The sequence below is a fragment of the Pleurodeles waltl genome, chromosome 11 (assembly GCF_031143425.1).
Source record: "Pleurodeles waltl isolate 20211129_DDA chromosome 11, aPleWal1.hap1.20221129, whole genome shotgun sequence".
NCBI lineage: Eukaryota > Metazoa > Chordata > Amphibia > Caudata > Salamandridae > Pleurodeles > Pleurodeles waltl.
Window position 1 is genome coordinate 269,745,166 of NC_090450.1, and position 13,900 is coordinate 269,759,065.

Consider the following 13,900-nt stretch of genomic DNA (forward strand, 5'->3'; position numbering starts at 1 on the left):
GGAATTTCCAGGCCTCTAAGCAGCATGCACAACACCCAAAACAGGGACTTCCAACATTCCCTTCCACTCCACACCTCTCCGGTGGGGGGAAAGACTACAACAGTTTCACACAAATTGGCAAAATAATACCACAGACAACTGGGTGCTATCAATTATCCGCAATGGCTATTGCCTAGAATTGATAAACACTCCTCCAAATATTCCACCAAGGTTACACAAACTATCCACAGAACACATAATTCTGTTACAAGAAGATGTCAAATCTCTACTACTCAAACAAGCAATAGAATTGGTTCCACATTCTCAGATAGGAACAGGAGTTTATTCACTATACTTTCTAATTCCCAAACAAGAATGAAACCCTCAGGCCAATGTTAGACCTCAGGACCCTCAATCTTTACATCCTGCCAGAATATTTTCACAAGGTAACTTTACAGTATGTCATCCCACTACTTCAAAAACAAGATTTCATGACAGCCTAAGACCTCAAGGATGCGTATTTTCACATAACCATCCATCCTGCAGACAGAAAATACCTCAGTTTTGTCATTCAGGGAAAACACTACCAATTCAAAGTGTTGCCCTTTGGAATAACAACAGCGCCAAGGGTATTCACAAAGTGCTTGGCAGTAGTGGCAGCCTACCTAAGAAGACAACCTATACATGTCTTTCCATATCTAGACGATTGGCTAATAAAATCAAGCAGTCATACACAATGCCAAAATCATATGCATTATGTAATACAAACCTTACACACACTAGATTTCTCAATAAACTAGAAAAAATCACACCTTCAGCCAGCACAAATACAACCGTATTTGGGTGCAATACTAAATACTCAACAAGCTCTAGCATATCCAAATACACGAAGGATACAAGCTTTCCAATATGTAATCCCACAAATACAACCAAATCAACACTGTCAGATTTGTCATGAAAATTCTAGGAATTATTGCATCCTGTATTGCAATTGTTCCACACACAAGACTAAACATGCGGCCCTTACAACAGTGCTTTGCACAACAATTGTCACAGGCACATGGTCAACTCCAAAATCTAGTGTTGATAGACCGCCAAACATATATGTCCCTTCAATGGTGGAATTCCACAAATCTAAACAAGGGGCGGTCATTTCAAGATCCTGTGCCTCAGACTATAATTACAATAGATGCATCAATTAATGGTTGGGGAGCTCACGTAAACAATCACAGCATTCAAGGGCAATGGGATGTGAATCACAAACAGCTACACATAAACCACTTGGAGCTACTAGCTGTCTTTCTAGCATTCAAAGCTTTTCAACCTCTTCTCACACAGAAAAATGTTCTCATCAAAACAGACAACATGACAACCATGTATTAGCTCAACAAACAGGGAGGAACACGTTCATCCCAACTGTCTCTATTAGCCCAGAAAATTTGGAAATGGGCAATCCACAACCAAAGTCATCTACTGGAACAATACATTTCAGGGATAGACAATCAGTTGGCAGATATCCTCAGCAGAAATCACCAACAAACTCACGAATGGGAGATTCATCCTCAAGTACTTCAACAATACTTTCAAAAGTGGGGAACACCAAACATAGACCTGTTCACAACAAGCGAAAACACAAAATGCCAAAACTTTGCATCCTGACCCCCATATCCAAGGGCAATGCTTTTTGGATCAATTGGTCAGGGATATTTGCATATGCTTTTCCCCCCTCTCCTTCCGTTTCTAGTCAACAAGTTGCATCACATTTCACTCAACAAGATACTCATAGCACCAACATGGGCCCGTCAACCGTGGTACACAACATTATTAGATCTATCGGTAGTACCACACTCCAAACTCCCATCCAGACCAGATCTATTGACACAAAAGAGAGGTCAAATCAGGCGTCCAAATCCCCAAACACTCAATCTAGCAATTTGGCTCCTGAGGTCATAGAGTTTGGATATTTACAACTCCTATCAGAATGTATTGAAGTTATAAATCAAGCAAGCAAGAAAACCCACTACTAGACAGTGCTATGCAAACAAATGGAAAGGATTTGTATATTACTGTCAATCTAAAAAGATAGACCCTCTTACAGCATCAGTACAACCTATTGTATGTTATTTACTTCATTTACAAAAATCAAATTTAGCATTTTCTTCAATAAAAATACATCTTACTGCAATTTCATCATATTTACAAAATATAAAACATAGCTCTTTATTTAGAATTCCTGTCATTAAAGCTTTCGTGGAGGGCTTAAAACACATCATTCCACCCAGAACACCACCACTTCCTCCTTGGAATCTAAATGTAGTGCTTACAAGACTTATGGAACCACCATTTGAGCCTATGCACTCGTGTCAAATTCAGTTTCTAACATTGAAAGTTGGCTTCCTAGTGGCAATTACCTCTTTAAGAAGAGCCTTTACTCTAAAGGAACCTTTCTTCCAAATACATAAACATAAAGTTGTACTAAGAACAAATCCAAAATTTCTACCAAAAGTTGTATCACCATGTCATATAAATCAAACAGTGGAACTGCCAGTCTTCTTTCCACAACCAGAGTCTGTGTCAGAAAGAGCTCTAGATACATTATACATCAAAAGAGCTTTAATGTACTATGTAGACAGAACTAAACCATTTAGAAAGACTAAACAACTATTTGTAGCTTTCAAAAAATCACATACAGGCAATCCTATATCAAAACAAGGTTTAGCACAATGGATTGTAAGGTGCATCCAAACATGCTATATCAAAGCAAAAAGACAGCTTTTAGTTACTCCCAAAGCACATTCTACATGAAAAAAGGTGCAACAATGGCTTTTTTAGGGAATCTACCAATAGCTGAAATATGTAAAGCAGCTACATGGTCAACACCACATACATTCACTAAACACTACTGTGTAGACGTATTTTCACGACAACAAGCCACAGTAGGTCAAGCTGTTCTAAGAACATTATTTCAAACAACTTCAACTCCTACAGGCTGACCACCGCTAATTTATGGGAGGACAATCTGCTTTGTAGTCTATGCACAGCATGTGTATCTGCATCTACACATGCCATTGAACGGAAAATGTAACTTACCCAGTGTACATCTGTTCATGGCATGTTCTGCTGCAGATTCACATGCACCCTCCCTCCTCCCCAGAAGCCTGTAGTCGTTTAAGTTACAAACATTTGTACATATGCATATACATTTACATTTGCATGGACATCTCTTACTTTATACCTATATACTCTATCACTCCTTCCTTTACCCTCTGCGGGAAAACAATCTAACAATGATGTCGATGGCCATGCGCAATGGAACCGAAGAGGAGGAGTCACTCGATCCCGTGACTCAAAAAATACTTCTTCAAAGAAAAACAGCTTGTAACACTCCGAGCCCAACACTAGATGGTGGACTAATGCACAGCATGTGAATCTGCAGCAGAACATGCCACGAACAGATGTACACTGGGTAAGTGACATTTTCCATATATACACAAACGCATATTATATATATGTATAATATATATACATATATATATATTACTTTGCCAATATATTGAAAGTCCATACAGTGGATGTGATATTTTTATGTGTCGATCTTTTATATTGTAACATCCAGCCCTCTGAAAACAAGTTACTTGGGCTTTGAGGGCCCGGTCCAATGATGTAACAAAAGCCCCTGAGGCCCCTGCAGCCCCTGCACTGTTGGCGCCCCCGTGCTCCAGGGGCTCCCTCAGCACAGTAAACTGGACTGGGCTGACTGGGTCCTGGGTGGAGGTATTACAGTAGGACCCCCTTACGTTTTGTTACGCCACTGACCCGCTCAGTGATATGCCGGGCCACTGTAAGTATGTGCCAGAAGAGGGTCAAATTATTCTGCCTGGTTTACTAAATTACGCGGGAAGGGAATTATATGGCCAAATGTAGTACATTTTGTGATAGTATTACCTCATTATTTTGTTTGTTATCCGAATTAACACCATAATTACGTACAAAACACCTTAGCAGCAGAATTGCATAATTCCAGTGGCTCAAGCGCTAATGAACATAAACCAGAATGGTTGCTCTGCCTAAAAGTGTCCCATCAGCTAGGTGTGTCCCAAACAGCTTCATCCCCTAACTGTATTGTAATTTTTGTATTACAATTGGCATTGCCGCACATGGGTGGAATCTCTTGCACTGCCAGGCAGACGTCATCGTTTTTTACCCAGGAGTGCAAACGAAGTTAACCAGCTGCATCTGCTTAGGGGTCCCACAGATGTTTTAAATTTCTTATATCATCTCTCCGTTATTCATTTCGGGATTTAATAGTTGTATGAGCCTGGAGCACAAGCACATTTTTGGGTCGAGCATAACATCAGGAAAATTAATAATTGTGGAAAAAATTGGATCCTGATATATAACTTGAAGTTTAGCTCTATGGTATTTTCTATGTTGTAGTTGGAAAAAAAATTAATTCTAAGGAGTTGACTCCGGAATTCTGTTTTGCCTCTATATTATTACCATGATAATCCTGAACATTTCATCTGACGCTTTTTTTTTTTTTTTTTTTCAGATTTTTTTATTGTATTTCAAGTAAAGACACCATATGATAAGACACAGGTAACATAATCTGTAAAAATATTAGGTGTAGAACAGATTCCCATATTAAGAGGCATAAACTGAAATAAAATCAACAGACGGTATATAAAAGATGCTTACAGCAGATATAATAATCGCATCTGAAGTAAATATAGGCACATGCACTGTGATAATGATTCTGTAATGTGAAACAGTCAAACATGACATTATACGGCATGTCATGGTAGGAAAGAAAGGAAAAACGAAATGGAATAGAAGAAAAAGAAAGAGAGAACACCCAGTTAATAGAGGAGAAAAGAAATAGGGAAGGAAAGAGAAGTAGGTCAGGCCATGCCCAACCTAAATTATCTAAAATAAGCATTACCCCAGCGAGAAAAGAGGCTACTCGGCCCCCGAGACATCAAACTTCCTGAAAGGGGCCAACCAGAAAAGGAGAGGGGAAGAAAACAGAGCATCCATGGGGGTTTAGAGTTTTGTAAATAAACATCAGAGACATCCCATGTTGTAAGAGCTGGAGGCACCATGCAATTTAGTATAAAGAACATTGTCTGCTCCACAGTTGAAGCACAAGTTCCACCACTTCTCAAAAGAGGTAGGAGAAGTAAGTTTCCAATGGGGAAAGTATTATCTTAGTACCTAATGCTAAGAGAAGATCAAAAGGCAGCGGGTTAGCATATATTCCCAAAGTTATACTTGGGAAATCGATTTGAATGTCCTCCTCAGTTATATAATACCAAACTGATGCTTTCGACATGTCGTGATTAATATTCTTTGATTTCCACCCCGCTAGCCATTCTGATTAACATTTTCAAAAGGAATAATATACACTTAGACCCTTATTGAGAGACAGCTGAGAGCACTTCCCTTAATTACTGACACCACGTGCACCACTAATTCCAGGAGTACTGCGGAATTCCAAGTAGAACAATTTTTTTTAATTAAAATTGTAAAATTACTGTGGGCAACGATGTTACCGCGCCTTTTTCCTAATTTTGTCAGGTATCCGAACAAGAACTTATGTAAGTTTTCAATTGATAAAATACCTAGTGGAAAGTGCCAGGAATCGTATATTTTAGGAATTCCGATTTTGCTGGTAATTCGGTTAACAGCAGAAGTGGGATTTAGGGCCCCTTGGGAATGAGGGCATGCATTTTCCCAGAGATTAGTTAGGGAGGTGATGGGGGTGGTGATAAAGTTACTATTTATGCGACCAGTAGCATATAAATCAAACAGCAGCAGAGAGTGGAGAAAGCTTAATCCCTTCCACATTTCCCACATATGAAGCGAGTCTCCCCAGCAAAAGGTAAGTTAAAAATTACCTTCAGCAAATCGGTAGGTGTGACTAGAGTACAGGGCAAACATAATTCCCTTTCCATTGTTTCTAACATTGCATGTTTCCCCATTCCCTGGCAACCAAGGTGCATTCCAGCAGCCCAATTACATTTTCCTAAAATTTCTAGTCACCATGGTGTGGTGAGGGTTTCCATGCATTTAGTAAGATTTGTTTTAAAAGCAAAAAAATATGCCATTGTAATTTTTGGCAAATCTTCATTATTGTTTTCTTAGAAATACTGCCAGCCATTTATGTGGTTGATTGCATCCACGAATGTTTAGCAAGACGCGCACCCTCAAGTCAATAAAGTAGGATAGATGGTTTAATCCAGTAACCATAGGTACACTTTTAAGGAATTCGATTACAAGCAAAACATTACTAAATGCCTTTTTGTGATGCTCCGGGTACCCTAAACTCCCTTTTTCCTGTTTTTGGTGCTTACTGGAGTGCCCAAGAATGGGCAAGACCTGCGAGTAATACTTCTGTCACTTTGCTGGTGATTAGCCAGAAGGTCCAGAACAGGAGTTATTGGCAGTGTTGCCGACAATGTTTTGTTGGTGGGCCATGTAACCTCACTTGAGATCAATTTACAGTGGCTACATTATTCATTGTTGTAGCCAAAGCTATTCCAAAATCACAGACTATAAAGGACATTTTGGAACTTAATAATGCTGTGGAGACATCTTGGAGCATTTTATGAGACACATTGAAAGCATTAAATAGGGAACACTAATAGCACAGGCAGCTGCAGATGATGGAATATTGCATTAACACAAATATGACTGGAAAAAGCATTTAAATGGTCGGACAATAAATATAAACTATTGGGTACCAGAAATGATCTGAGGTAAGTGTCTGTACTTACAGGTTAACAGGACACTTTACTGGTTAACAAATCAGAAAAAAAGGTGCTGCTGCCGCCTGTAAGTAAAATGTATGAAAACAGCAACATTGTTACAACAACTGCAGGAGTTGCAGAAAAGAGGAACCATCCGGCGTATTAAGGAACAAGATGGTGTGAAATACTTCAGGGATAGAGAAAAGGGAGCTAGATTCTGTGAGTTACTTGAGAAGTTACACATGGTTTGTGGGAGTTCTCAGAGGATCAGACTTCATTGCTTGAGGGAGTGTGGTTCCCAACACTGACAAATGACCAGAAAGCTATCTTTTTGAGCCAATACAGAGGCTGAAGGTAAACTAGCAATAACATCTTCCAGGTTCTTTGAGTCACCTGACCCTTATGGGTTAACAGATGAATTCTACAAAGCCTTTGTGAACCACCAAAACACCAGCGTTGACAAAGATTTTCCAAAATATAGCAAAAAACGGGGAAGTGACTGACTGATGTGGACATTGTACTCCTACCCAAATCATGTAAGTACATTCTGGCATGTGCATCGTACTAGTGCATCAGTGAATATAGTATCAAAATCTGCATGACAATATTAGCCAATAAACTCAAAAGTCTTACTTGATAGGGTACATAATGATTACTAAGGCTTTATCCACAAAATATTCGTACATTTAACAACATTAGGCAATTTGTTCACCTTGCCGAACAATCCAGTAAGACAAAGATACCATTGGGACTTTTGTTAATGGATGTTGAAAGAGCTTTAAAAGTGAAGTGACCATTGAAATGCATGCTGAGGGAGTTTGGACTTGGAAAGCACTGGGCTAGAAGGATACGAGTTACTGAACCTTATTCAGACAAAGTCTACAATTTATCCTAAGAGGATCTTGGTGCTTGATGTCTCTGATTCCATTTGCAGTGCCCGTAGAACCTTTAGCTTTGGCAATTTAGCAATTCTTGGACATAGTTGGGACGCGTTGAAAACATAAGATTGCACATTTTGTTGTTGACATTCTGGTTTAACTTATGGATCTTTTGAGATCAGTACCTCAACTTTTGCAAATTGTGGAGGCGTTCTGGAAGCCCTAAGGTACAAAATAAAACAAGAAAAATCAGAATTGTTGCCAAGCATCTGGATAGGACTGCATCTGATAATATTTTGGCTAGCACACTATTTTGGATTAGTGCAGACTCTTACCTTTTAGGGTCTAGTACACTTGCTCTGAATGATGGGCTAAAGCAAGGTCTGAACAGTTGGCATCTGTGGAGTATTTCGTGGCTGGGTAGAATAGTCAAAATTAAAATAGTATTAGTTCCAAGATTCCTTTTTGCTTTTTTAAGACACTTCTTATTGAAGTAGACTAGGAGACATTCTAAATGCTGCAGAAATATTTAATCACCTCCGTCTGGAAAGGGAAAACTGGCAAGAATCTTGCAGAAGGTTCTTTTGGCGTCTAAGGATAAGACTTACTATAGAACAGCAAAACTGAGAAATTTTAAGTGAATGGGCTGCGAAGGCTTCCAGCCACCACAAGGTTCACTAGGACGAAGCAGTGGCACAGAGGTCTTTATGGACATCTTGTGACTCACCAAACCATCAAAACACAGAGGCCTAATCATAGCCAAATCACTAGTAAGGCACTTGATATCTGGGATTCCATAGCACTGTCTGGGGGACTGATGACTTTATCCTCTCGACTAGCATCCCTTCTTCACAATATAACTTTTATTCCAGCGCACAAGGTTACAACTTACAAAAAAATTGCAAGACTGTAGAAAACATAGGGACCCATATGAAAATGGGCAAATCCAATTCTTTGAGAGTTGTAAACAAACATTCCAAGTGTTTAAGATATTGAGTAAGTGCCCCCGCACCCTCCCCCCCCAGTGGTGCAGATTAGATAAACTTATATTTGCTAGTTGGACACAGTGTTGGGTGGGGTTATACATGAGCAGGCACAGGAGATTTTATTGAGGAGCATATATGCATTAAACAAATCAGTGTTTCTTAGGGAATCAATGCTGGTTGGTACTTAATGCCGGACAAACTAGATATTTGTGAATGCCTATGACTTATGAAGGAGACATTGTAGATAACGAGGCAACCCAATACATATTTGTTGATGATGCCCAACACCTTCTTTCTTCTAGAAAGAGTTGTTGGCAGCCTCAAAAGGAATACTGAGGTTTCTGATCATGAAGAGCTGAAAGGTAAAAGTTCTGGGCTTAAAACCAGACAAATGGGTGACCGTAAAAAGTAGGGAGTGGTCAAAACATTTTCAGCTCTTACTTTCAGCTAAAATAGTCAATGCCTGACACTGAACACAAAAATCATACTACACAACGACAATGGTCCAAACGATATTTTCACAAAAAAGAAATTTACCAGCATATAAATTGCAACATATACATGCAGTACAAACCAATATAAAAATATAAAGGTAATGCCTGCAAAGCATTATGGGCAAGTTTTTATGCCACAAATATTATAGTATGTTGACTGCAATGCTCATGACAGCCCTTAGAGGACTCCACAATACAAATAACATTTGGAAGAAACATGGTCATGTAACCATACAGTCAGCCCTTAGAGAGCATAACCACATGAAAATAGAATGTGAGCAAATAATGCAGTGTAACCATATCTGTAGCCCCTAGAGGGCATTACACAGTTTTAGGGCTAGCAGGCATTTTGCAATAATATTAGAAGCAACCCCTTAAAACTGACTTCTCACAGCTATCAAACAAAAGTTCCTCTTACACCCCTGTGGCCAAAAAAAAAACAACTCTCCTTTTATGATGTAGTCTGGTGCTCATGTACAGAGGTCGAATGCTCTTTGGGCGACTTCAGACTATGTAAAACTGCAAAAATGTAGCATAAGATAAACTATGAATAGGAAAATCAGAGCTATTAATGTTTTGATGGCCTGCATACGGCACTCAGGGCTCCGTTAAAAGTGGCCCATTTATTCCAGTAGTGGGATAATAGGCCCATCGGGATAACACATTTTGCGGGAACATCAGAGCTCCATGGTGTTTCACTCGAGGTTTCACCTGCCGCAAGCAGATTAGGTATCTGTGTTAAATTCCCCCTGGAAAATATGCAGAAATTGGCACAATAAGTCAAATTTCCATGTAATATTCCCCAAACATTTGTAATTCATGATATATGCACCCCCTCCAACCTCCCCGTGCAGTTCTGGACTGGAGAAGTAAACTGGAATGGAGTGGAAAAGTAAAGTACTGTCTCTGGTTTACCTTAGTACACCCCCACGGGCTTCTAACATGAGGGGGATTACAACCGTAATGCTCTGCATCTGGTTTACTGTGGTTGAAAACATGGCACAGTACTTCTACAGTTGTACTTTGAATTTTACATGCTGTGCCATATCCTGAGTGCTTCTGTGGTGCCCTTTAGGCCTGTGCTCCAGTTCTAGTATAAAATGGCCCAAGTCTGGTACAGTATTTCAGAAGGTAATGCTCTGACCTGTGTCACTGTGGCCTGATGTTTGGTATTTCTGTCAGCTATATGGAATTTATTTAGATCTTGCACACTATTTTCCAAAGTGTTGTGTTTCTGTGGTATTCTGTTGGTAATCTTCTGGATGAGGCACACAGCGGCTCATAGTGCAGCATTTGTGTGGTATTTCTACTGGAATTCTAGGAATGTGATACACGATGGTTATAAAAAAGTGCATTGTATTCATATGGTATTGCAGTCGCATACAATAATTCAAATTAAGGCACTGGCATGGTACACACTTCTCATAATGCTGTGGATGTGGCACACAACAATTAAAAGTATGGTATTTCTGTGGTAATAATCAGGGCTTGGCACTCTGTGGTCCTAGGGGTTGGTACTTCTGTATTATTCCTAGAACTATTTGCCAGTAGAATAGCATGCTTAAATAAATATTACTTTCTGGGAGAAACGGGTGATGTAAAAGACAGCAGGCCATAGATCGTGAGGGCTGGTTCTGCCCTTTATCCTTCCCAGTATTATAAATGGGGTGCCTTAAAACTGGGCAAAAATGACTGCTATTTTTTGTGGTGCATGCAAACTTCATAAAATACAATATCAACCGCCACACAGAAATGTAAGTTACGTTTATTTTTTGTCACACTGTGAAGCGCTGACTGGTGGTTCTAAGGTATTTCTGTGGTATTTCTGTGGTATTTGTGCGGTACAGATGTAGGCCAGACTGACCCTGATTCACAGATAGGCATTTCTGTGTTTCCTGCAGCCACCCGGTCTGTGGCCTCTTAGTAATATTCTTCAATCGGAGCTGACAGTTTCCAGGAAGCAGAGTGTTATGGTCCCTTGGTCTCCGAAGCCATTGGTGCCACAGAAAATGATTAAGAAAAGTGGGGCATATTGAAAGTAATCAGAAGCTTCTTGTGCAGAAAGGAAGGCACCGCTAGCAGCTGTGTCTCTGTGGATCGCTGTCTGCTCTGTGAGAGAGACAGAGGGAAGGGGAAAAAAATCCTAACTGGACTTTTCTTGCCACATAAATTGAAAATGAAAAGTAAAATATTAGTTGACATAAGCGAGCCGATTCAAAGCGCCATGGCTGCCATGAGTGCAAAGGAGAGACACAGAAGGAACAAGGGACACAGAAGGCAGGCCAAGTCGGTCTCCAATGTTGGCAAAGCAAACACAGTAAAAAATATACTGAATGTGAACAGAAAGGGAATGTCACCCTTCAAGCCAAGTAGAATGTTGGTATGTTAACAGAATGAAAAGTCCTGCAAGCATTTTTGCCTCGAATTTCAACAAAGCTCTAATAGTTAGCAGAAAAGCCTGAGAAGATTTATGGCCCGAATAAAGGAGCTAAGCAATGCCCTTTGTGTGATGTCATGAGTGCTGGCAGGGAGGGGCCCTGGATGGAGAGACTCTCTGCGATGCGATGCAAGGGCATATTGTGGCTCTTGTGAGCAGTGAGCTAAATGACTGGGTGTTTGTTTAGTAAAATAAGCTTATTTTAGGAGCCGGAGGTAAACAAGGGAATGGAATAAAGCACTGGAATAAAGCCCAACAATTGTCAGCGACATTGGAAAAGATGGGAGGAACAGAATGTTGCACTAAAACGCAGGCAGCTACCAGCCCAAAACACCTGCAGTGAAAGGGAAGCACCAAAGAAATGTCAAAAATAGTCACAGCAACAGATACAGAAACTAAAGTGGAACCGTGCAGTAGTTGGTCACTGCTCTGAAACAGAAAAAGGAAGGAGAAAATGGCAGAACTGACTACTAGCAAGCAAGAAATTTTAAAGGACACTACAACCAACAAATTGCATTGCTTTGACCCGCAGTATAAGTATACTTAAGTATACACCAGGTCGAACGCTTACGCTCGACCTAACATCTTTTCCAGTGATTGCAGCTCTTATTCTACCTTTAATTAAAACAATCTTGTTTGTGAGCTCGTGACAAAGCTTCTCTATGAACAAATCCACATATTCCCAATGAAATGCTCTTAAATTTGACGTTTTGTTCCCTAACTCTTCTAGTTCAAAATTTCTTTAGGTTTGAGGATCATTTAGACAGTGGCCAGCGGTCTCGTGGCCAACCAGGTCAGCGGAAGCTATATCCTCTACTCCCCTACTGGGGGCCCCCTAACCATATTTAGAGATCCCAGCAAGGTTGTCTGTGCTTTCTTTGGAGCCATCACTCTGGTAGCTCTGTTGAAGGCAGTGAATATTTGCGAAATAAGTGCCATATTTAGGCACCCCACTCAACAATTTTCAAGAGAGAAACTCCAAAACAGTGAATATGTTTCTTGTAAACAAAATCACATTCCAGATTTCTCCCACAGGGCCTAGCATCAAGGTCTCCAGTATGCAAAATAAGTACGGATTGCTGTACCTTAATTACAGTGGGGCAACCATCACTTTTATGTAATGGCCGAGAGGTGGATTGGCCATCAAGTCACAGGTTTACGCGAGTGGAACTAGCTGAAGGTTCATCTGTATAAGCAGACTCTAAATGGAAAAGGGTAATCATACATTCAGCCCACCAATGTATAGCGCTACTTCTGCTTCACAAAGCTCTAAATTACACTCTTTTTGTCGAGAATAAATCCTGAAAACCTCCATAAGCGGGCTTATTTTGTCATTTGAATGAAGCCGATGGTCCCCAATCCTACATGTTAACCATCTTTCTATGTGGTGACTGAACACTAGGTAAATTAATGGCCAAACACATTTTTTAACTTCTACATTTATTGCGGTTTGCTATAAGAATCATTTAGAGGAGCTGCATTGTTTTGTGTATTAATTTATTTTTTGATTATTTCACCTGTTCTTTAAAAGCCTAAACATATTTTTAGACGACTGAAACAATATATATTCAGAAAACACGCAAACTATAAAAACATGCAAACGATGGAAACAGTTTGTTCTGTCATTAAAAAAGACAATACAAATCTGGTCACAGATAAATATGTCTGAAAGAGACATGTTCACGTTTTTTTCTGAAATTCTAGACGGGATGGAATTGTGTGGCCCGCAAGTGCACAACTATCGCGGAATATTACTGTCACCCTAATGAGTAATTGTTTTCAGGTTTTTTATATTTTAAAGTTTTTGTTTTTTTATCTATACATCAGATTTTTGTATAGTTCTTCTACGATTTTCCGTTGTTTAAAATCTTGGTCATTCCAAAAGAAGTGTTGTGGCGTCTACCGAAGCAAATTCACTTTTATAATGAGAAGTGAGGGTAGTTAATGTGATCAAGATATGATGAAAGACCATCACTGCTGCAGTGATCAGAGAAATGCCTTCAATGGAGCTCTGCTATAATAACACAATGGTATCTCTCCAAAAGATAACAAGGACAGAACTGAGTAGGTTTTTCAGATTAGAGGTATTGCATGAAGTTCAGAACCAGCACAGTGACTGTGTCATTCTCACCATTTTTGTTTGTTCTGAGGGTTTTCTTGGATTTCTGGTAGTTTGTGGGGCCTGTAATGCCTTTTGGAATGTTTGCTTACAATGGAGAGAGCCTCCGTTGGTTCCCCTCTTTACAGCACCCTACTCAACCCCCCTCTTGACCCAATCCCACTCAATATCCCTCTGCACATGCCTTAGTTGGTGGCAACTGTTAATTGGTTTTCGGGGTTTAGTTACACTTAGCGGACTTCAATACTGGAAGCCTAG

At 39.9% G+C, this 13,900-nt stretch overlaps 1 protein-coding gene across 5 annotated transcripts in view; it reads left to right on the forward strand.

Moving 5' to 3' along the window:
• The window catches only part of PPP2R3A (protein phosphatase 2 regulatory subunit B''alpha), a 1,031,009-nt gene that overhangs the window by 510,967 nt on the left and 506,142 nt on the right, over positions 1 to 13,900 (forward strand). The window contains exon 5 of one of the 5 annotated variants that reach the window (XM_069213531.1): positions 4,532 to 4,578. The exons of the other annotated variants lie outside the window; for them this stretch is intronic. The gene's annotated coding sequence lies outside the window, so the exon portion shown is untranslated. The remainder of the gene's footprint in view (positions 1 to 4,531; positions 4,579 to 13,900) is intronic. 5 annotated transcript variants of the gene reach the window in all.